Here is a 24,541-nt window from a genome sequence, read left to right as displayed (position 1 = left end):
TTTGACCTGGAAAGGAAGCTTTCAAGTTTTCATGACTCGTCGCGCTTCTTCATCATTCTTTCCGCGCGTCTCGCAACTGTCTTCGCCGACGACGTTCCCGTCGTCATAATAGCAGGGATCAGCGTCACTGCAGAATTTCAAAATGGATTTCGATTGAAAATCCGCTCGAGTCTGCATTCTCGAAAGGCGTGCTCCGCGCTTAAGACTGCTTCATTAAGTTTTCCCTTTGGAGGAGGAGGAGGAGGCTGTGGAACGATCGTGTCGCCTTGGATAAATTGATCTAAAAGTAGGGAAGCTTTGCTTCTCTCGCGGATCGAGGCCAACGGAAATCCATAGTTCGGGATTAGCTCGTTTGCACGGAGCACGCTAATGCGTGTGAAAATTGAGATTTCTCCGAGCCAACCAGCCAGCCAGCCAGCCACCCTCCTCCGATCATTCTGTCTTTACCGTCCGAAGGAGCAAGCTGCTCGAGGAAACGCGCGGAGAGATACCAGCTCGAGAAATTACGACGAATTTCTCCGGGACTGACGTAATTCACCTTAGAAACTCGACTGCGCGTCATTTTAACCCTTTATGACACGTACCGACTGCAGCAGCCTAACGTTGAATGTCAAACCAACAGAGTTCGCTCACCTATAAATCTAGCCTTCGGCTCATTCTGCGCGCACTATCGCACCGCACCTTCAACCTGTCACCTTTAAGTATTGATAATCAAACGAGAAGTAGTCCTTAAAACTGTCTACTATTTTATTTAATTGACTGTCTTTCCCGAGTCTTTTGGTACATCACTTGTATTCTCCATGCATACAAAATTGGTGAATATTATTGCTATATACATGTGGACTATACAAGTCAGTGTATATATGTACATATATAGGTATATAGTGTCAGCGATTTCTCCTTGAACTCTCAGTGAGCTCGCTACGAAGTTTGTTCGATTAGGCGAGATGAGGAATGATGAACTCTGGAGGTATAAAGCAAAGGAAGACCAAACGAGCAATCGTCTATAGCACTCTATAGGAATCTTAGCTGGGTGCAGCGTTTCTAAAGAAATCCCGTGGATATTATTATACTTTGGTGCAAGTTGCATGGAAAGGAATTTAAGAGGCTTGACGAAGTTTTGCTGCATCGCGTTAATATGATGTACCAGGCTCTTGAAATCAGCGAAACACTTATTTCTTCTCCAGATGCTTAATAATATAATTATATGACGTACAGCGTATGACGTATGACGAGCGTCAGAATGCATAATATACGTGACTAATGCTGAAAAGTCTTTCGCCATCATCCGTTGAGCTCTTGAAAGCTCCAAAGCGCTTCGCGTTATCGACGCTCGCCGCGTTTTTAAATTCGCAATGCTCTTTGACGCTCCCGGTTTTTACGTTGGAAAATGTAAACCTCGTTTGAAAATACGCCAATGTGCATTTTTACTCGTCATACCTCTGTTGAATCCTTTCATCTCTAATATATATAGCTGTATACTGTGTTCGTATACATATATAGAATCCAGAATGGTGATGATGTACACTATGCGAAACTCGGATCCTTTTTTAGGCCTATCAACGTTATTAATTTAGCCACAGATGCACGCGAGGTAGGAAATATTCTGCACCCTTTTGACGACTGATCCAAAAGCCCGGGGAATGTGTTTCAATGCGACGCGTCATACATGTTTAGCCCGCGCATTTTGTTGAAAATAGCGCGCTAAGCTTTGCATTCAAGATCAGGCTAAAATGTTGCAGAAATAACCATTTAACGGATGGTTTTGAACGCTTCGAGGTGCTTCGCGAAATTCGTGACGTGTGCGCTATTACGTAAGCGGCGGGATATAATGTATGCCTCTTTTCAGGGCAACCAGACGGACTGAAATTCCGCGAGAGTTCCACCAGTGAAATTCTGCAGGGTGCGTTGGCTAATTAGGCGCGAGTATGGGAAATAGGATAGTTGGCGTATTCGGGTATCAGGGAAGGGACTGCAACCCCTTATATACGAAAGTGCAAGCAGGACTAATCTGCAGCGACGAAACTTGCGAATTTCGCTAGAGTGAAAAGTACCTCGCTTTATTTCTATTACATGTAATAACGTAGGAGCACCTCCCCCTACAACCACTCGTATGGGTATTTATTACCCTTGTAAAGCCTAGGACAGGTATTATATACATATATATACGCTGCTCCAGCACACGTCGCTTCCGCATGACACGAAATTAAAATGGTTCTAATGGTTTTTGTTAATTGGAGCACACCGTCGAGCTTTTGATCGAACGAACGAGAATATATGCAGAATTTTGCGGCTGCGCTTATTCGTCGATGGATTCTTCTTGCTCTCGTAAATCGTGCGTGCCGCAGATATATATCTTCGCGAAGGGGCGAGGAGGTAAGAAAATATGAAAAGGAAGGGATTCTTGAGAGGGATGCTGCTACGGAGACAACGAACGGAAGGAATTCGCGCGGTAATTTACGCTTCGATAGCTCGAATCACGTCTACTTTTGGAAGTTGGACGGATCGGATGTTTGAAGTAGATTTGGCCCGACGCAGATGGAGCTACGATTCGCTCGCTCGCGTTTTCGATTCGCGGTCGACAATCTAAAAATCTTTTCATAACTCGATCGTATTCGGCAAACCTTGCACGCGAAGCTGCTAGAAAATTTCCAGAGTACGTAAGTCTCAACGATCCGCGTGTATGTATATATATAATATATATATATATATATATAGGTAGCTGCACCTTCCATCAAACTTTCCTCACCACCGAGAACTTATACCGCGGGCACTTGTTACCTCTCTTTTGGCCAGGGAGAAAAAAGGTTAAACTCGCAATCTGCCGCGTCGTGAAAAGGAAAAATTTCTCTCCGTGCTCGGCCATTCGCGCTTATTTGGACGAATCGCGGGAAAACCGCGGTGCGGGACGCGGGAGAGGATCCTCCCCGCTATACTGTATCTCCGATTCAGATGCGACCCGATAAAACTTTAATGCTCGATAGTCGTATTTGTTACACCCTTTACGATCAAAATTGCACCATTTACCATGCGCTTTATTGGAGCTTCCTCTCTATACGCGTATGCGGCTCGACGAATGGACCATTGAGAAAAAAACGTTCGCTTCGAAGAATAGCTTGGAATTATGGCTGTGTGCGTATATCCAAGCGAAAATATATAATGCTGATGGTCCTTTCAAAAGGAAGAACGATTCGTGAACTCTCTATCTCAGCATTATCGAAAAGAGCAGCCTTGCGATCCTCCACATCCTCAGCATTCTTTTCTTCAAAATTTTCCCTTTATCCCGCAGCGATATTTTACGCGGTACACGTGGCTTGGCCATTTTCTCCTCTGCCCATAATGACCAAGCTGAAAAACTAACCAATGCACTTTGTTTACTCTCATCAGCTAAGCTGAAATTTAGCCTCTTCGCAAAAACAAGCTTATTTTACTTTTACGACCTCCGCCCTCCACTCGCAATAAAAAAAACACCATTATTTCTATAACATTGCAACGAACGGAATTTATATTCAATGCGCATTTCATTACAAGTTTTACCAGTGTAAATCTGATTCGCTGAAACTTGCTTCGCCTAACTTCTATAATGATGTTTTGCTCGCTGTTTCGAAATGTTAATTCAAATAGCTGGAGTGTTTTCACAGGTAAATTTGCAAACATCAAATAGTTGATTGTATATTGCTTTGATCGAGGCAACGATTCCTCTTTTTATTCCTTTAATGATATAATAATGATATTCCATGTGTATTTGCGCCGTGTAGTTATATAATTGGCGTGATACTGGAGCAGAGTGGATTTTGGTGTTTGTTTCGCTGCTTCGCAATTAAAGATTTTCATCGGTGTATCGTCGTTAGATTCGTGGTCACTTTCGACGCTCGAATAGTAAAATTCTCTTAGGACGGAAATCTCTATGGTATGCTTGGACGATGGACTTTGTTCGGGCTAATGGTAGACAAATCGAATTATCAAGTCAACGCCCTCGGGCGAGCGCAGCCATAAGTGAATCGAGTTACAAGCTACGACTCTCTCTCTCTCTCTCTCTCTCTCTCTCTCTCTCTCTCTCTCTCTCTCTCTAGAAAATGAAACAAAATCGAGATTAAAAAAGAAAACTCAGAAATGTCTTAAAGTATGACATGCGTGTATAACTCTCTTCTAGAAGCAACGCAATTATTTCTTAATAATAAAATATTTTCCAATTCCAAAGAAAGCTTCCAATCTGTTACAAAGTATATATATATATATATATATGTATATATATACCTCACCGTGAACGGGTCTCAAGATCTATTTCATTTAAATTAAGAATCTTGGTTTTTTACCACCTGAAAGTATATACCGCAGAGGGCTTTTAGAGGATCGTGCTTTGAATTAATTGTCCACCAATCTAATTAGTCGAGCTTTGTACATCGAGCCATGAAATGAGGAAATTGGTGTTCCGGCCGCAGTATTCACGTAGGATCGTTCGCGTCGACCAGCATTCCGCCGCGTGCCACTGCGAAACAATATTTTCAAAAGTCAAAACCAATCTTTTCTGAAATATCGACCGAAAAAATTCTCGGAAAAAATCTACATTTTAAGGATCATCCTTGTATAAAATCACCCAGCCCATGGACATAGAATTCCGTTTAACTCTTGGTAACCATAAGACATATATCAACTCTTATTTGTATATATAAAATATTATCGAAAGGCCCTCCTCGGATTTGCACTGGAAAATATCTTATGAAAAAAATTCATATCTCTCGATCCAAGTTGGAAAGATAAACAGAATTTTATGTACATGGTCCAGGGATCGTTTTCTCTATATAGTATATATATACAACTCGTACACAAAATAATTTGTTAGCTGAATCAGTTGTACAATTCACGTTAACAATGCATCGATTTAATTAGAGAGACGCTGACTGAGGGATTCTCCCAGAATGCCAGATGCACAGCTGTCATAGATACCATGTCCTATTCCTATATATATATATATATATATATATATACTATATGTGTATACTGGCTGTATAGCAATGACACACCGGCTATCAGTTGTACAATGATACACATCATTGCGTATCTGTATATCGATATTGACAAGCTTCTCCCAAGAAACGAGAGCTTATTAGCTCGGTAATAGAAAATTGTGAAGGATAAGTAAAATACTACGCTCTGTATGCGACAGGAGCGCTGAAACTAATTTAAGATATCCGATAAGCATTCTACGTAAGTACAAGTATAAGGATCTTGGAATTTTCTCCTGTACAGGTTAGTAGAGAGATATTTCATCAAAGGCTATTGTACAGGCTAAATTAAAATATCCGATCATGCTAAAAATTCCACGGTTGATAAAGCTATTAAAGTATATAATATATATATATATATATATATATATATATATCTTAAGAAGAGAGAGAGAGATTGCGAGAGATGTGAGATAACCTGTATAGATAGCATACGTATACACATATACATATACATATATAGGGAGCTTGAGATTTTATTCAAACAATGTAGTTTATTGGGTTAACGTATCCTGGAGCTGTTGGGCTTTTTGCGAACGTGATGTCGCATCGGCCAATACTCGCTGCACGTAGCCAATCCATCGAGAATGTACCAGTTGGTACGGAGTAACATGCAGTCGCTGCCAGGCAGGACGTGATAAAAACAAAAAGAAAGGAAAAAATTTCTAACGAATCGATCCACAAATTTAATCGATGTCGTTATATGCAGTATGCGCGTAATTCAGACTGGCATATAAATATATAAGCGGAGTAGCCCTTATTCTCATCTATAAATCGCCTCCTCCGAACTCTCGTAATCTTAAAATTATATGTATGCTTTCAATACGATGATTCATTTTTATCACTATCGTAGTCGTAGTGGTCGTCGTCGTCGTCGTCGTCCTAGCTTTTAATACAAAAGTATCATGCGAAAACTCTCGTGCGTTATTCAAACGCGAACCTTCGTTATTTTCCTTTCTTTCAAGAAAAATACATTGGTTGCCAAGAGTTTTCATTCGTTCTAAAACACTGTATAATTGCGGGGTTTGTTTAATTAGCGATTTCCGGCGCAGAGTGGGACCGGAGTTGATATTTTGTTAAGAAAATTGAGGGTAAACAAATTACTGGATTCGGTAGGAGGGGAGAACCGATGTTGTTTTATTATTGAAGCATAATGGGTGATGTGTCGTGCATCTCTGCCAGTCTCAGGGAAGCAAGCCACCGGGCCGGGGTGGCGCGCCGCTTTCACACCGAGGAGGAGAAGGAGGAGTACCGCGCGAAGAGAGTGGATATACTATATATGTATATATATAGCACTACAGAGAGAAGACGAAGGACTGGGATGAGAGAGACGTGGAAGACTGGAAGCCCTCGCCTCCGTTGTTCAAACATTAATAAAGTAGGTTGAGCGCGCGGTTCCTCTCCTCTATTCGCGAGCACAAGCTACGTATATATACATATACGCGTCGATTTGGCCATTCTCGTCAATGACGTCACATTCTCCATGAAAACCGCTCCAAGCTTCTTCAGCCTGCTAACTCTCGCGCGACGAAATTTCTGCCCTCCCCTATCTCGCGTGCGCGCCCCTTTTTTCTTTCTTCCTCGACTCGGACTCTTTTTACCCTCTCGTTCAGCCACGCTACTACCCACCCCCCCCCCCCCCACCCTCCGCCCTCGGAAAATCGCTCTTCTTTTCAGCAAGCAGACGAAACGCGCTCGCGTATATTCTCTACCTCCTCTCGTGTCCTTTTCCCATTTCCGTCCCCAAAGCCACATAAACTATCATTAACCCCAAGAGATATTAATTAACGCCTTGTTTTCCTTACATTTTCTATATTATAATAAAGCAAATAAAGCTTGGGATTTACTTAGCCTGCGGCGTATACCGCGTGCGCTTTTCTCAATGACAAAGATTCGCGTGCTGTATGGGGGAGGAGGAAGAGGAGCGTGTTTGCCAGAGAATATTTTAACCGGAGGATTCCCTCTTTCGGGACGATTAACGCGCTCTCTGCTACTTTAAAGCCCCGCTACTCCCTTTTGCAGAGACGGAAAAACTTATGGCGCCAGTTTTTCTCCGGGCCCAGATCTACTTTCGATTACGCTCCTATTATCCGAGAAAAACGGTTGAGCTTTTATTCGAATTTACATGGAGAACGTCAGGAGCTTCGGCAACCATGAGAAATCACATTTTTTCAGCGCATGTTCATGCAACCACTGGACGGTGGTGCGATGCGAAAAGGGGAAAATAATTTGTGCGTGGTAATAGTCGAGTGTTTCGCGCTAGGGTTCTCGGATCCTACGGTCTTTAGGGGTGGAGGGGGAGAGAGAGAGCGATGTGCGGTATAACAGAGTATAATATATATATATATATATATACATATATGTATAAAGAGGGGTGAGTATTATAACAGACCCTACGTGGCCCCTGTCGATGATAAAGCATTAATGCATCGGTTCCCTATTATTTTCCTACCAAGTGCACAGCGGTTTATTTCTGTCAATAGAGCATCATTCATCGTTTTCTACAAAATCACGCAAAACTTCCCTGGCAACTTATTTCTTGTCCGTCTCTTTCTCCCTCTTTCCTCTCTCTTGTTCTTTTTCATGTTCGCTCCGGCGCCTTCGGCCAGTTCTTTTCTCCCATAGGTCCCTACTTAGCTACGTTGGCCAACATACTATATACAGTTGGAAAGTTGTAACCGTCCCGACGCCCCGACATACCGACGCCAACTTCTCCCATACAACTCGCACTTCAACTTAATGCACAGCCTTTATCCACACGCTCGTTTTCACGATTAGACGAGACTTTTCTTTCCTTCTTTCTCTCCTTCCTTACTTTTTATCCCAACTTTTTGCCAATTCGCGATCATTTTAACTCACTAAACGTTTAAATTCCCCTATCTATATAGATATACCTCCCGTTTCTTTAACAGCTCTCTACAAAACTAGCTTTCATTAAATACATTGCCCAGATCAATTTAATATCGTGTTCGACAAATTTCCTCTAAAAAAAACTTGTGATACTCTTGGTGAATATTTTGCAAGAAGAACGAAGAGTATGCTGTGTAGATATATAATATTGGTGCAAAAAATGAGTGATAAATATTGAAAGTCAATTAAGGCTCGAAGAGTTTGCAAGTTGGTCTTTTTTCAATTTGCTCCAATGTGGTAATAGAGCGTAATACGTGTATATATATGTATATAGGGAATAAGGTGGAAATGGCTGAGACGAGCAAGCTCGGCAACTGACGTAATTTTACCTGTGGTAGTATATATAGTGAGAGGAAGCGTTGGAAAAGGGAAATTGATGAGTGTACTTTCAGAGTTTTTAGGTGTTGGCTCGGAGCGCCCAGGTTGAATGAAGCAGGTCAGAAGGGCGCGCGAAGTATACTATATATATATATATATATATCGAAGGATAAACGCGCGCGGCGGCAATCTCTCCACGCATTGTCAGGGAGTCGAGTTAATTAAACGTAATTACGATCCATTTTCCGTCGGACTATCCGGCGCTAACGAAAATTGGCTTCCTGCAGCCAGAAGGCACAGCCAAGCAGGCAGCCAGGCCAGGCCTCCTTCGTCTTCGTTACTCCCGATAAGTGTCAGCGGGCCCAACCCTCTCCTCCATCCGCCCGCCCCTGCCGCCGCCGCCGCCGCCGCCGCCGCCGCCTATTTCTGTTCCGACTCGCTTGTTACTTTTTAACCATCGGCAAACCCCTCCCCATTCACTTCTTTGCCTCGCAAATACTCCACTACTCTGCCAATCTCAACGATCGATTCCTCTTGAAAAAACAATTGCAATTTCAAGACTCTCTCCCTCTCTACATACATATATACATATGTACATATACGATTTCACAATCCCTCACTTGACAAAAGAGAGAGTGCAGCATATATAGGACTAAAAGCACGTGTTTGAATGAACGTACGAGCATAAGTTTCGACGTCAATTTTCTGCAGAATAATCGACGAAGGTTGCGTGTTTTTTCGGGCTTTCGATCGAGCATGATGGAAGATTGATCGAAAGGAAGGCGCAGCAACACACGGATGGTGGATGGTGCGGCTCGTGCGACGCGGGTACTCTTTAGTCGGGAACTCGGGATCAATTAATTCATTGGACCTATTTATACCGATCGACTAAGAAGCCGAGAAGCGAAAAGAAAATGGCCGGAAGGAAGGAAGGAAGGAGCGGGGGCGGGGCGGTGGCAGAGAAAAGCTAGCTCTCTCGCAGGGTGTCGGCGCCACGGCCTCGTTAAGTGAATGCCCGGAAATTAAATCCTTCGAACTCGTTCGCGTTAAATCACTCCGCTTCGTAATTCACGAATAAGCCGCTTCACCGAACGAACCACCGCTCTCTGTTTGTTTGCGTTTTTCGCACAAACTATTAATTACCCTTCCCGCTGCTGCAGCATACTACCGAGCCAAACACACTCCGACGTGCGTGCATTTCCCGCCCGCGCGCGCGGATTAAAATTTTACGCAAAGTCCCGCTGCCGAAGCCGCTTGCCCGTTGCGACTCGAAACGGCGAGAAGCTCGAGAAAAATCACAGGCGCTAGGCTATCTATACATATACAGCGGTGCGGAAGAATAATCAAAATTTTATCGTGCGTCGAACAGGAGAATCGCTGTTTAAGGATGAAGCTGAAGCGAGGATTAAAGAGGCCACGTTCTTCTGTGCCACATGGTTAGTTAGAATAAAATCGTTGCCCAACGGAGGGGAGAATAATAAATTACCAGTGTGTGTGTGTGTGTGTGTGTGTAGTTAATTTTTGGGCGCGAGGCTTGTACAATATAAAGAGTACAAGGCACGTAGAAATTGAGCGAGGGAGGAATGAAGCGTTGGTCCGTCGGGATAACAGCGGGCAGCACGGCATGACGCGGCGGCCCGACCGTTGTGTCGCTGAAATAATGGATCCTGGGCGAACGCAAATGAAGCGAAATAGGAACGTGTGCCGCGGTGTGCTACTCGTATGCCAGTAGTGCAGTGCGCATGCGCACGAGAGAGAGAGAGAGAGAGGAAAGAAGAGTTTCCGCGAGATTGAAACGGACGGAAAAGCAAGAGGAGAGAAAAGCAGCCCCCAAAGGTACAAGAGTAACAAAGCTGATGAAGAAGCGGGCCAAGTCCAACCGACGCTTCTCTCCCGCTGGAGGGGCACGAGGGTTGGGGAGTACGCGACGCATAGTTTACGGGAACCGCAGTGTGTTCGCATCCGCGGTGTGGTTTTGCGTATTAACGAGTTACGAGTTTGTAATATTTTCCAAATTTCCCTGCTGTCCGCGCGAAATTCCCAAAACCGATCCAACGACCAATTTCCATATATCCATACACTGTACAGTACACGTATATGTAGAGAGAACGGTGGGAAAAGTCGGGGCCACATCTCTGCTCGCACAAACCCATGCAAAAATCCCGTGCGAATCGAGATAATCATCGCGCTACGTCAGATTTGATGGAAAGCGTTTTGCCGCGCGCGGTTCAATTACAGATTGAATTTAACGAGCTATTAGCGCGCGACCGAATATTGAAACTATATATATATATATATAATATATATTAAGTATTATTCGCAATAGCGAAATATCGATTAACATATCGGCTCTGGGTCGTTAGAGGTTTCGCGCGTGCTATATATTTATAAGGTTTGAGCGAAATCGGGGGGCGGTTTTATGCTCGAGCTATATAATACGCGGTATCTCGTATCTAGTGGCGACTAATACGGCTTGTTTAGCAAGGTGGGAGTAGCCTGAGCGCGATACCGATCTTGGGGTATAAGTATAATCTCGCGCGGCAGTAAGTTTGAGTTATCATCGAGCCGCTAATAGGAGAGGAGCGGCATTGTGCAATGTCGTTGTATTGCCAGTTGGCGTTAGCAATTTCGTAATAGCACATAGCACTGAGATATGTATCAGTGTGCTGCCTACGAGCGCACGACTAGGAGCGACACGACACGGCGTGACAGCGAAACGCGAACGAATCAGTTCCGCAAACTTTCACCGCGGCGCTGTCATCCCGCGTGTGTGTGGTGCTAACGCTTTTTACCGCGGCTACGCAGACTGTTTGCGCGTATCGCCAAATAAACTCTCTAGACGCGTAGATTCACGGTACACAGTATACCGAGACAGAAACAATATTATATCGCAAACACGGAAATATCAAAATGACCTTCGAGTGCCTTTCCGAAACACCATTGTTCGGTCTCCACGCTTCATCGTGCGGTGCATATGTTTTCTCGCAACAGTTTTAATCCCTGTGTTTACCTCGGTTCTCGGGAGAGTTTTAGGCGAATGTTGTCGAAAAACAGTTGGAGCCTGGCAACGGGCCGCGGCTTTTGCAGCTCAGCGCCGTGTGCCCTCTGTTGTTGTTCGAGTTAACGCCTGTTACAACAAACCTCCTTGTTTGTTTATGTCACGTATACATCGCATAATGCAAGTATATACATGCATACAGGTAGAGACTGCGCGAGGAATCCGTGGCTGGGCGATGCATCATCACCGTCGAATTAATTAACGCGCCAGCACCAAGAATAATTCGCTACAGCCGGTAACGCGCGCTGCTGCGACGCGAGGCGCGCGCTTTTTATCCTCGCTCCACATACACCGCTAACCAAAGCTTCTACCACCTATATATCTGTGCCCATACTCCCGCTCTGCACTGTATACCTACACCACACCGAATCTCGATCCCCGTTAGCAGCTTCCTTTCTCCGCCGCCATATTTGCACTTCTCTGGCAAACATCCCCGGTTCCCGATCCATCCCCCGCAGTTTGCCGCTATCGGTCAATTTTCCTTTGCCGCGCGCGGTTGCTTACCAATCATCCCTCACACACACGCGAAAAATCCAATTAAATCGACTCTCGCTAGTCTCACACTCTTCAAAGCTCCTCTCTCTCTCTCTCTCCGCAAGATCACTTGGCGATCGATCATTTGTTATCACTGTACAGGCTCTCTAACAATTTTTCTCTTCTCTTCTCTCTCTCTCTCTCTCTCTCTCTCTCTCTCTCGTTCGCAGTGTTTGGTCCTCGACGCCGTTTTACTTAATCGTTGTAGCGCTCGGTCCCGATTGGCCAGCGTTCAACATCGTTTACGCATATAGCATTGTCATCTCTATAGAGGTTTTAAATGAAATCTTTTAACAAAGGACAAATATATGTGTACTACGGTTTGTATGGCTATATATATATGTGCTGTTTGCTCCTCGTTGAAATCTGCGGACAGCGCTCTGCACGTAAAAAAGAAGCGGCGGGAAATTTAATGAAACGATGAAAGCACGCAAAGTACATATCCCGTGGTTGTACCAGCGCATGTTTGAAGGATGCACATGGCATACGAGTTACGTGCAAATATGGATCGTACAGAGCTCGGTATTCCACGTACTTCATATTTAAGTTATGAATTTCTGTGTCACGCGACGCACGATCCGACGACAAATATTCGATCCGGTAGAAATAGGCTTCGCACCTGGCCACGCTTTTAAATATGAAAATAGATAGGGTCAATGAAATACATACTAGTTTCCATAATGCTTGGAGTGGAGCGAGCTGCCCGTCGGACTAACCTCAGGCACACTCGCCCACGCCCATTCGCATTATAGAGCTACTTTCTAGCCACCGGCTGTCAGTGCCATGTAAAAATACGCGTTACGTGCTAAAAAAAGATGACAGGGGAGAGAATAAAAGTTTATTGAAAATTGCCTGAATGAAAAGAGAAAGTAGCCTCTCTGTTCTACTATATATACAGCAATTTTCATTCGTGTACTAATCGAAGACAGCTGTTCCTTGTATACTAGTATACTTATGACGAGTGGACAAAGAACTTTCCGCAAATACCAAGTAACAAATACATGTATCGAAATCTCGCTAAACAATTTTATTCGATGAATGTTTCGAATAATAAATTTGACCTTATTTCGTAATTGATAACTTCGAGACCCATATAGCACTAAAATTTTCGATAGTAATACTATGAAAAGGGAGAAATACAGCGGTATATATAGAAATGCTGTATATTGGATTAGCTCCAAGTAACAAGATTGCTTTGATCTACATAAAAAGAAAAGTTTATTTCTCATCGATCCGTGCCTTTCCAAGATTGCAAGTTTGAACGGTTCATCGTTCCAAGGGAGTATCGACGTTTTGCTGATCTTCTGCCAAGTGTGACAGTTGTTGCTCGACAGGTGGACAATTTAGTCGCGCTTAAGAGACACCTGCGATAGCTTAGCTTCCGCGTCACGGGCCGGATCGATCCCTCATTCCATCGGGCGTTGCTGCTGCAGGATTTCAGCTCGACGCCAGGGAAAATCTGTCGCTGCTCTGACCTTCCAGCAGCTGCACAATTTTAGATCGTTAATCACCGAGAGATCCTTGCCGTGCAATTATCACTGCCCGCGGCGACAATTGAAAAGGTGCATTTCTTCAGTGCCGTTCGGATCAGTTTTGTCGCGACGGCGTGTATTGTACGTGTATATAGCGATGATTAAATTAAAGTAAACGTAACGTTGCTTAACGCGTTCTCTCTCTCTCTCTCTCTCTCTAGTTCCTCCTGCGGAACCATCAATTTTCTTTAACAATATAAGCTCTCCTTAATGAGGACTCGACGATGAGCTCCTTCCACCCCCCCCCCCCTACCCGCTCATCTTGTCTCTCACAAAACGAGAGAAACTGCCGAGCTTGTTTAAAGAGGAAATAAAGCCAGCTGTACCGACTCGCTGTGTTTGATTTTCCACGAAGAGAAAAATACAGCCTAGCAAATATAAATCCCTGTTAATAAATCGTAATCTTCCAAGCGAGTTCTGTAAAAAGACGCGCCGCTACGAAAGAATTCTTTTTTTCGGTCAACACGCCGTAATGAGATAATAATTAATCCATGAAGAAACACGGAGGTTTTCGTGCCTCGGTCGTTAGAAGGCTGGAATAATTGATATTAGATAGTGGCTGTGTGTGTGTGTGTGCCGTCGGTGAGCGTAGTCACGGTCGTTTGGGCATGAGAAAAAGATTATTTTTGTCCAGAGGAAAGAGGGGGGAGAGAAATTGGTGAGGAAGTCTGGGATTGTTCGCGGAGTCGTCCGCAAAGTGGGAATCGCCAGGAAGAACGATGGGGGACCATTTCACGGACTTTAAAGGACCTAGGTGGAGGGAAGGGGAGAGGGGGGGGGAGGGATCTGATTTCACCCCCGCATGATCGCTGCGGCGTCTGCTGATTTCCCGAAGGCGTGGGGAGGGAAAGTTGCTTTCTAGCTCGCGGCGCTTTTCCAATGTTCCGCCAAATCCTTTAGTCCTCTTTCCCTCTGCTCCTTCCTGCTGCCGATGCGCTTCCCATCGGCACGCCACGCTTCGACAATCGACTCGTGATTTCGAGCAAACACATTTTCAACGAATTATATATACACACATATATATATATACAAAACGCTTTTGATATTTTATCTTTCCCCGTGGTCTATTATCGGATTATCTGGTCATTGGTCGGAGAATGGCTGGCAACGTCTCGTCCTCGCAACAAGATTAATCGACTGTCAAGCGAAAAGTCACGCTACTCGCTGTCGCTTCCCCGTTAGTCACGCCTCAGCGACAAGAATATGTCGAGGCCCTTTTACACGAAATGGCGGGGCTCGCTTTTTTAACATCGCATCGGTCTTGCTAAAATATTTCTCAAAGGACCCGTACTATTTGTATCATTGGAATAATATTAGGAATAAGTTTCAATTAATTTTCATGCACTCTTTCAACCCTCCGCGTGGTTCCACGATTATTTATCCAGAGTACTCTGCTGCTGTACGAGCTGCGAATGCTTTTATATATTCTAGACACAGCTGGATTTGTGTACTTCTTATACAGGGCAAAGTACAGTGATTGGAGGTTTCGTTATATACCATCATAGAGAGAGAGAGAGAGATGAGAGAAATCGTGGGAGGGCCGAAGGGGCGATTTGTCGACAGTCAACATGACAAAGACATTAGTCGGTAGCTGGATTGGCTACCCCGTACATGGTGGCACCCTCTTTTCGTGCCCCATTAAGGAAAAGAGCGTCTGTACCCGAGGCTCTCTATACCACACACACACACATACATATGTAGAAACGAGGTCTCCCACGAAGAATAGTCAGCCGCCTCGCGGAATTCTCGCTAAGTGATCTCAAAGGGCATCAACGTTACGACAAATTGATTTTTCTACGAACCCTCTCCTACGTCCAAGTTCGCGTCCTCGATAAAGGCTTGCTCCAGCAACCCTCTTTTAAGGACGCGAGATTCCATCCCTCGCTATATTCTCCGTCCCTTTTCCTTCCTTTCGCTCCAAAAACCAACCTGCTCTGCTACACCTCTCTCTCTCTCTCTCTCCTCCATCTCGAAGATACCTACAGTTTTATGACGCGAACTTCATCCACCGATGGAAACTCTCCAATGCGTGTCCTCCTCTTCTTATATACCTCGAGATAAAAGAAATATTTTTCTTGTTCACAGTTATTTTTATAGATATTGCTGGACGCATTTTCTTTATCTTCATTTATACGGAGGAAACGAGGAAGCAGAAGAAATTCAGCTGTTTTATTGCAGTTTGCCTAGGGTAAATCTAGTCGTCCGGCCTCACTCATTGCGGAGAGGGATTAAAAGGGCTTCTGCAAAAAAATAATGTGTGCGAGAAGTCTTTTCCATTTCCTGGGGAAGGTTATAGTCCGCAGTCTTCTTAAAGCATTGCCGAAGGACTCGAAGTTGGAAGCTTTGGCAGATCGGCCTAGGGGCTCTTTTCTGTCCCGTATACGCATATACGCGCGTCCGTTCCCCGATGATACGCAGAGATTCATTGGCTTGCCCGCGGCCAGGATTCCGCCGAGCATCTAACAAGTCCCATCGTTTTCATCCTGCTGCGTCTCCTGCTGGCCTGCAGTCTGCTTCCTGCCTCCTGCCTACCCCTCACTATCACATACATATACCCTATTGCTTTCCTGCGTTTCCATCAAAGCACGTGCGAGTCTTCATCCACGATTTTACGCTACTTCGCAGGGGATTTTCCACCCCATCTCTCAGCCTCTTCCTGTCTCTTCCTGCTCCTCCCCCCTTCGTCCCCTTTTTATACTGCTTATGTCTGCGAGTCATGAGCTTCCATGGCAATATTTTCACTCGATAATGTACTACAAAGACTTAATTCTTATGTTTTTATAGATATAAACAATAACTCTTATCTGCTTTCAACAAAATTCATCTTTGCATCCTCTGCTTGTACTTTGTACACACATGATGTAGAGCTCAAGTATTTATTTATTTTCTAGACAAGGCGAAGCGTTCTGTGTGAGGAACGTCGCGAAAAAAGAATTAATACAAGTATATATATATATTCTCTTTTTTTTCAAAGGGGTTCACTGAAACGATTATACAAAGTGTTGCCATAAGGCAAAAATCTTTCTTCGGTGGATATATAGTTTTATCTGACCTTATCGCTCCAGTTCACCCTTGGCCGCTATCTGAATTGCAACGCCTGTTTTATGGATTCTTTGAGCTTCCGAGATTTTGTAGCTCCATCTCTCTCTCTCTCTCTCACACACACTGGCACGCGCTATAGATGCGTATTGCATAAATTGGGTTTTAGTTCGCAATAAGGTCACGCGCCCTATTCAGGTGGAAATTATCTAACCGTATTATTACCGATCTACTATGTGCACGTAAGGTATAATAAGCGATACAGAATAACTTAAAGCGCATTTACATATTGCCGAGGATATACCAAATTGTTATAAATTAGAATTTTCCCTGCATTATACTATAAAGCAACGAAGAGGAAGGGAGGAAAACAAAAAATTGAAATTCATTTAATGAGCACGGTTATTGGGAAAAATTTGCAATTCAACAAGCTGGAATTCTATAATTGAAATGGATTGCATACACGATTCGACATATCAAATGGAATATTATCCTGACGTGTTCCAGTGGCTGCTACCAGTTTTTGCTCCAATGGGAGTAAAACCTGTGTACAATAATACCAATCGTGAAACTTTTGCACGATATGATTAATTTATTGACAGAGACTATAGGTATATATCTATATATCGTCAATTTATCTCATAACTTGCTTTTCATCCAAATGGAATTTTTGGCGTGCTTTTGAACGTGCACGTAGTACGCAGCTAGTCATCCGGGGTGCGGAGATCCTATCGACCATGCAAGCATTGCAATAATGTAATGTAATTAACGCTTGTCCCGGGATTAACGCAAGAAAAGGCAGATTTGCCGCATTGTACAAAGGCGCCATTCGCGTTTCGATAATTCATTTATTAACAATCGTATAACATAACGGTTATATAATTTCGACCTATCAATTCTGCGCAATATATATGTATATCTCTATAAAGATATATCGTTGAAAAGATATTATATACTCGTAAGGAAATGGTCGATCGCTGCATAGCAGTTGTCCTTGAGAATTACATATTCCACTGTAATCGGAGAATTATAAAGTACTTCCGCTTGTTCCCGTGTATCGTACGTCCTATATATAATATTGTACGTGCTCCCAATAATGATAAGAATAATAATAGACGCGAGGAGGAGAATATGCATGCAGAGAGAAAGTTGCATAGCAAAGGAGCATAATAGTTTCTCCGGTTGAAGTTTTGAGAGGGATAAGTGGAAGCTGTCAGGGATTGGTTGAAAGATGTTGTTGCTGGCTGCTTGCTTGGTCTGGGTTCATTGATGGTCCAGAATAAGAGCGAGGCAACCTGTGCCGTCTCTGTACACCGAAGCTTTGACCCGGACTGAAGCAGACAAATAGGTTGAAACATCCGTAATCTTTTCTGCTCTCGGGATCGCTTATCCCCTACTCCGTTTGACCCGATGCGAACTGTAGCCAGGCTTACTGGAACTGAAGCTGGAGCTAGGATCGAGTCTCTTTTGCCCATCGGTTTGCGTTCCCTCGCTCGCGCGAGCGCGCGCCCACCCGCTCTCTGCTCGTCTTACGCTTCTTTCAGCGCAAATTCCCAATAACCCTCGAGCGAGGAGAGAGAGAGTCAGCGTGGCCGAGCCGAGCCGAGCCGAACCGAGCCAAACCAAGCTTGCTTCTTCTTCAGCCAGCAACCTCTTCCCTCTAGCTATATGTACGCGCGTATATATATATATGTAGCATCTCGAAAGGAAAGTTTCTTCGAGTGTATATAGATAGTAACGAGAGAGCGTGCAAGGAAGAAATCGAGGAGAAAAACGGATGGGATCGGCCAAAAGGAATCCCAGAATGCTATATAGGAGGAAGGCCAAATCATGTCCAAGTGTAAAGTAAAAAAAGCTCCGATGCCAAAGAAACGCCTCTCTTAGGGAAAGAGAGAGAGGGACAACGATTTCCAATCAAGAGATAGGAAAATCCTTCGAAAGAACCAAAGGAGGATCTTCCTCGCATCGTATTCACCATTACCTATATATATATACCCTCTGCCATTCCTTAATACCAGCACATTTCCATTCTATTGCCAGACGGGACCTTAACCTTTTGACTTTTCCACTCACCAATCGACTTATCCATTTATCCAAACAAGTTTCTACCTCTAACGAGCCCAATTATAGTGGCATCCAGAGTGATTCTCCCAATTCAATATATCGTGTAAATTATTTTACCAAGCTCCACGCGTCTGACGTATCTTTGACCGTTTTCACTCGAACGAGTTGCGAAAATCACTGACTAAAATATATTACGTGCATGAATAATAAGGCACGCGGTAGTTTTGTGAAAAGTTTCCGAGAGGCTCTAATGTAAGAGTGGGGAGAAGGGGGGGGGGGGGTCTGCTGAGTTGCGATAGTTTCTGGTTCACTTTGCAAGGATAAAAGGAGCCGACGAAGCGGGGATGGGATTTGGGAAAAATCAGGGAGATGATGGCTCCTCCCTTGCTGGCAGATTGTATACAAGGGAAAGCATACATACATATATATGAGCGATGGGGCATGTACAATCCACTAAGGATAGAGAGAGAGAGAGAGAGAGGAGGGCGACTGATATAGCATGTCTTTTACGCTAGTCGATTTTTATCGAGTTACAAAAGAAGAAATTAGCGCGGGAGCCCGCGACTATCGGGCTTAGAAATTAGATTTCCTCAGACGCCAGATGTCTCGGTTGGTCGACTCTATTTTTCCCGTTTGCCTCTGCTTTTCCTCGCGATGACATCGCGCGCACATTTGAGAAAACGACAAATAACTCATCCAACAAAATCGACGCAATCCTGAAAATGGGTAAATGGCATCAAATGGGAAGGGTGGCCAAACAAGAATTACATCCCGTTCAGCACCCTCTCTCTCTCTCTCTCTCTCTCTCTAACGACTCAAATCCTATTTCCATTTATCACGCATAATTCCATAGAGAAATTTTCCCCGTTTGCCGCCAATAATCTCGGACGATATATCAATCCCATAGAAATAATAGTGTTTCTTCGTTTCTGAAATTGATTTGAAGCAGCACTCGTGCACACTCACCTCGGATCTCGCCCTGGCGTAGTCCAATTATTATATCCGGAAAGAACGGTCCAATCCTGCGTGCGTGTGTGCGCGGGCGCACGTATGTGTGACCAATGTCGGAGAGAAATTAGCGAGCTACCTGGAAGCAAGCGAGAGGGTTTCCATAATTTACCAGTAAACTTGGGTTAAGATGGGGTCAATTTGTACAACTCATTGTTCTTACTTTCTCTAATGTACTTTGAGCTTTATTGGTGACGTAATTAACCCGTAGGAGGGAGTAAAAATAGCCGTAAAAATGCATTAGTACCCCTGTAATTATCCACGCTTTGGTGGATCTATATTTTAGAGTCAAACAAATCCAGATATATAGTATATATTATATATGTATACGTACGTGAGTGCAGATAGCAGGTTTAAAGCTCGATATTACAGGGGGAGTCGTGTAACGTTTAAAAAGAGCAAGCTTGACAAACAAGCGTCGGGTGATATCTGTTTATAAATTTTCAGTAGCAGTTATATGTAGTATATACAAATGTATAATTCGCACAGAGATCAAACGCAAGTAATATATTGATCCAAAACGAAAGCATGATTTAGCCCAATTACACACAGATGAATTCAGCGAGCGACCATTTGGGAACTATTCGCGCTCTTATTATTCGACAGAGGCAACATCGGTGCTCACGGAGAATATCCAATTATGACTCTGATGAATATTGATACAACTACAAATAGTACTTCTATATATATACACGTACATGTATAGACGTATACGAGAAATTACAACTGTTATGTATATATAGAACGGTGGCATTGCGTTGCACGAGTTTCGCGCTGATAGAAACGCTGGAGGACATCTTAGTGTGCAGAGAGGGCCGCAGAAATTGGCCAATGTAGTATAAATCAAAGGAATTTAATAGAGGCATTTTTTCTCCTCTTTTTCTCTATTACAAAAATTGATACGTTTGTCGAGAAGATGGGGGTAATAGGTAAGTATTAGGTGTTAGAGAGAGGAGGGAGGTCGCAAGGGCGGAAATGGCGGAATACTGGCGATAAACATCCATTGGGTGCACTTAGGTCGATTTTGGAGAAATTGGAAAAACGCCTGGCCTTACGTCATCGCAGGATAATAATGTTGGAGAAAGCGCCTGGGGCGATACAATAAATCGAGGATCCACTTTTGGTCCTTGCTGGAGAGTGGATCCTCTCGAAACGGCTCTTTTCCCGTACGTGCATGCGCGCCCCTTTCCGGCTGCCCGCGCCTCTACACACACACACGTATAGGTATATATATATATATAAGAGTGCCACAGGATCGCCTTCTCGATCTTTCCTACGAGTTTTCGCATGACCATCGTGAACGAGAGAGCACAGGAGGGATATCCGATACACACACACACGCGTGGGCTTACCTACCAGTTAACTGCATTCCAATAAATAACTTTTATGCTACTCGATGCTCCTGTGGAGCAATGATTCAGGATAACGCCCTGTACGTATATATATAGTTCTTTCTCTCCTGTATCTATCTATCCATCTATGAGCGCCATACGTCCTCGGGTTTTACCCCTCCCCCCCTCAATCTCCACCCCCCCCCCTCCCCCCGGAGAAAACCTTTCTAATTTCTACTTCCGTTCCCGTCCCACACGATGACGTCACAATTTGTCACTCCAGCTGCCAGGCATTCAGCGCGTTACCCATCGATAACCCAGCGGAGACTTTGTTACGAGATAACTTGCAGCACGCGACGCCCTCGATAATTTATTGGACAAGCAAATACGTAACGATCGCTTGCACTTTAAGCATAATGTCATTAATCAATCTCACGTGTTAACCTCTAATTTATATCGTATCTTGAGAAGCGCAAAAGTGATTTTCGCTTCGTATACTTTTACATGTAACTGCTATAAGCAATCGGTTCTCCCTTTAATTCATAACTTGATAACTCTTCTGCAATTTTAACAAATACATACGGTATATTCTAAGGTCATCTGTATATATATATATATATATATATAGATGGTACCGATTAATTCGAGAAACGTGCAGTATAGATCATGTATTCCTTTTGCTTACTTTATCGTTTTCCATATTCATGTTCACATACGCCGGTTTCTCTTGGTACACATACATAAATATATGTGTATGTGATTTTACAACAGCAGCTAGCAAAACAGAAATATACCTGCTTGAATACATAAGTACGAGAGTAAAAAGAGCCCGCCAATGTGTATCTGCGATCTGTGTCCATCGAGAGATATACTATGAACATAGATACGGATCAAAGCCGTCCAGCGACAAATCCGGGATGAACTATACTTTGCAAATCGATAAATCTTTGCCACTAAATCATAGATTTTCGCTTTTCAATGTAATCCCAGCTCGTTTCCCTGCTCATTTTCGACTCGTGACCATAACAGATCGAATTCGCAGTCGTCAGAAACTCGTCGCTTTGTGGCTTGAAAAATCTATTTTCGGCCGAGTCCTCTTTCGCACGAGAGATTCAACGGAATTTGCGCAACTCGCAGCCTGAAAATTCTTTCATCCGCGTGTATACATAGTGGTGTTACGACCTCGCTTTATTCCCTCTCCACATAAGTACAAACGTTATTATCAGGAAATTTATTCGCGTCCTCCTCGGGACCGCGCTCGCGTTATGTATATATATACTGCTACACTACAAAAATTTTGGCATACCCTAAGCTATTCGTAAGCTGTAACTAAATCAAAATCTGTAACGTAAGTTGGGCGCCAGGTTCCCGAAAGAACCACTGTACTGTAGTGACTGCAAAATACTGTATTCGTCAAACTAAAATGCCAACTAGCTCAGTGAATATAAGAGTAGGATTGCGGAAGCGGAGAGTGGGTGAGTTCCTGAAACGTAAAATGCAAAAGGATTTGGCAGTTCGGGTCAAATCACTACATACTATATTCGATAATAAAGTGTCTATATTTCCAAAAAGACATTGCTGTATTTGTCAGACTTCATAGCGCATAGATCGTTATTCGTATTCTACAAAACTGTAACTCGAAATGGCGTAGAAAACGGTTTTCCGGAGTGCTCGGGATCAATCCAACGAATTTCTTTACTAAACAACTAACTAATCAAATAAAGGCCTACCCAAGGCAGGTGTTTCTCCTGCGACCTTTTAACTAAACGAAACTATACTCTCGCGAAGAGAACCGAACGGAGTAGCTCTTTCTGGGAGAATTCACCTCCGGGGTTCCTTCTGACGAGAAAACGAACTGTATGACCACGAGGTGATCGAACGAGGTAGCTCCTTTCGGGGAGAATTCGACCTCGGGATGCACCCCTGGTTAAACGCGACGAACTGTACGAAACGTAACTGAAATTCGAAACTGAACGAATATCCCGATCACTCTTTATACCCGAATTCGACCCATCAACTATACTGTAAGCGCATAACCAATTTCTCGGAAAATACAATACTTTAATACGACATTATATACACGGTAATCGATAAAAGGACTTAACGTAAGTTATAGATAAAAACTATGTACATTTCATATCCGAAAACCGAAAGACGACGGTGTCCTTGAATTACTAGCGAATCTCAAAGTTTCTCGATATTAGACCATTGTTCTAATTTCTCATTTATGTCCCTAATTCCCAATCCACGCACTTTGGGAGTATGTTTAACTCGTAATTCGTGGTTTTTGATGATTTCACGGCTATTAAGCGCGTTTTCCGAAGTTTACTCGTGATATAAGGATTTCTAGGAGCTGGGACTCCCGCTAACCTTTTCCGTTGGAGCTGGAGAACGACGGCCGAGCAGGACAAAGCAGAGCAGAGCAGAGCGGAGCGGCGTCGAGCAGAGCTGAGCAGAGCAGATCGGAGTAGAGCAGAGCAGATCGGAGCAGAGCAGATCGGAGCAGAGCAGAGCAGAGCAGGGCAGAGCAGAGCAGGACAGCGCAGAGCAGCGTCGAGCAGAGCAGAGCAGGACAGCGCAGAGCAGCGTCGAGCAGAGCAGAGCAGGGCAGAGCAGATCGGAGCAGAGCAGAGTAGCGTCGAGCAGAGCAGAGCAGGGCAGAGCAGATCGGAGCAGAGCAGAGCAGGGCAGAGCAGAGCAGGACAGCGTAGAGCCGAGATGAGCAGGGCAGGTCGAAGCAGAGCAGAGCAGAGCAGCGAGGAGCAGAGCAGAGCAGCTTCCACAGTTATTCACTACGTCTTTTCCGGAATACGAGTTGCCGAAAATCACGTCCGATCTTCTTCAGGACTAAATAACGAGTTGCCGAAAATGCGTCTGATCCTTTTCAGAACTAAGAGACGAGTTGCCGAAAATGCGTCTGATCCTTTTCAGAACTAAGATACGAGTCGCCGAAAATACGTCTGATCCTCTTCAGGACTAAGATACGAGTCGCCGAAAATACGTCTGATCCTCTTCAGGACTAAGATACGAGTGTCGCAAAAATCGGGAGACACCAGCAACGAGCTGTTGGTCCCTTATCCCCAACTTTTCGTAACGCTAAATCTAATTGGCGGAGCCGATTAAGCTATTGGTACCACCAATCAGATCCAAGGTCCGACTTCTTCCGAAAATTCAACTTGAATATTCGGGAGCCGCGGAAGGCCGTAGTTCGTTAGACCCATTTAACATACGACTTATGGGCCACGATCGTTACTCTACTTTATGACCTATCAATCATCGAACTTTATACTATATTTCGGATGATAGGTAGGCCAACCGTATATGACATGATATTATGGCCTTGATAATATGACCATAATATGTCTCAATGTTCTATAGATAGATATATATATATATATCTTTTTAGTGAACATGTACTATCTTAAAATAGTACATGGTCACAACTCTATCCTCCCACGAAAAAGAGACCGAATCGAGGTCGAACACCCCTCACCTCACTAAACGACGATACGCGAGGACGTAACTGGATTCGACGTAAACGTCAGACGGAATCGGTAGCTCCTCGTCCCAAGTGCTACGTGAATCTGTAGTAGTCGTAAGTCGGCATTTTCAAAAACGAAAAGAAACGCTATTTTCGAGATGGGCTATTTACACGATAATATAATGGTAGCTTAATACTAAACGGTATACACGGTACTGCAAAATATCTGTACAAAATAAGCGTGATACGCACTGTAAGGT

The 24,541-nt window shown here is 43.9% G+C and overlaps 1 protein-coding gene across 2 annotated transcripts in view; it reads right to left on the bottom strand.

Annotated features, from left to right (window-relative positions):
* Window positions 1-24,541, bottom strand: part of LOC136773232 (connectin-like) — a 173,735-nt gene that overhangs the window by 123,443 nt on the left and 25,751 nt on the right. Inside the window, exon 2 of one of the 2 annotated variants that reach the window (XM_066726727.1) lies at window positions 19,428-19,548. The exons of the other annotated variant lie outside the window; for it this stretch is intronic. The gene's annotated coding sequence lies outside the window, so the exon portion shown is untranslated. The remainder of the gene's footprint in view (window positions 1-19,427; window positions 19,549-24,541) is intronic. 2 annotated transcript variants of the gene reach the window in all.

This window comes from Prorops nasuta, unplaced genomic scaffold (genome assembly GCF_024137725.1).
Source record: "Prorops nasuta isolate Cenicafe-Biocafe unplaced genomic scaffold, Cenicafe_Pnas_1.2 PNAS00005, whole genome shotgun sequence".
NCBI lineage: Eukaryota > Metazoa > Arthropoda > Insecta > Hymenoptera > Bethylidae > Prorops > Prorops nasuta.
Note: the sequence above shows the minus strand (reverse complement) of the source record. Positions and strands in the feature narration are given on the sequence as shown.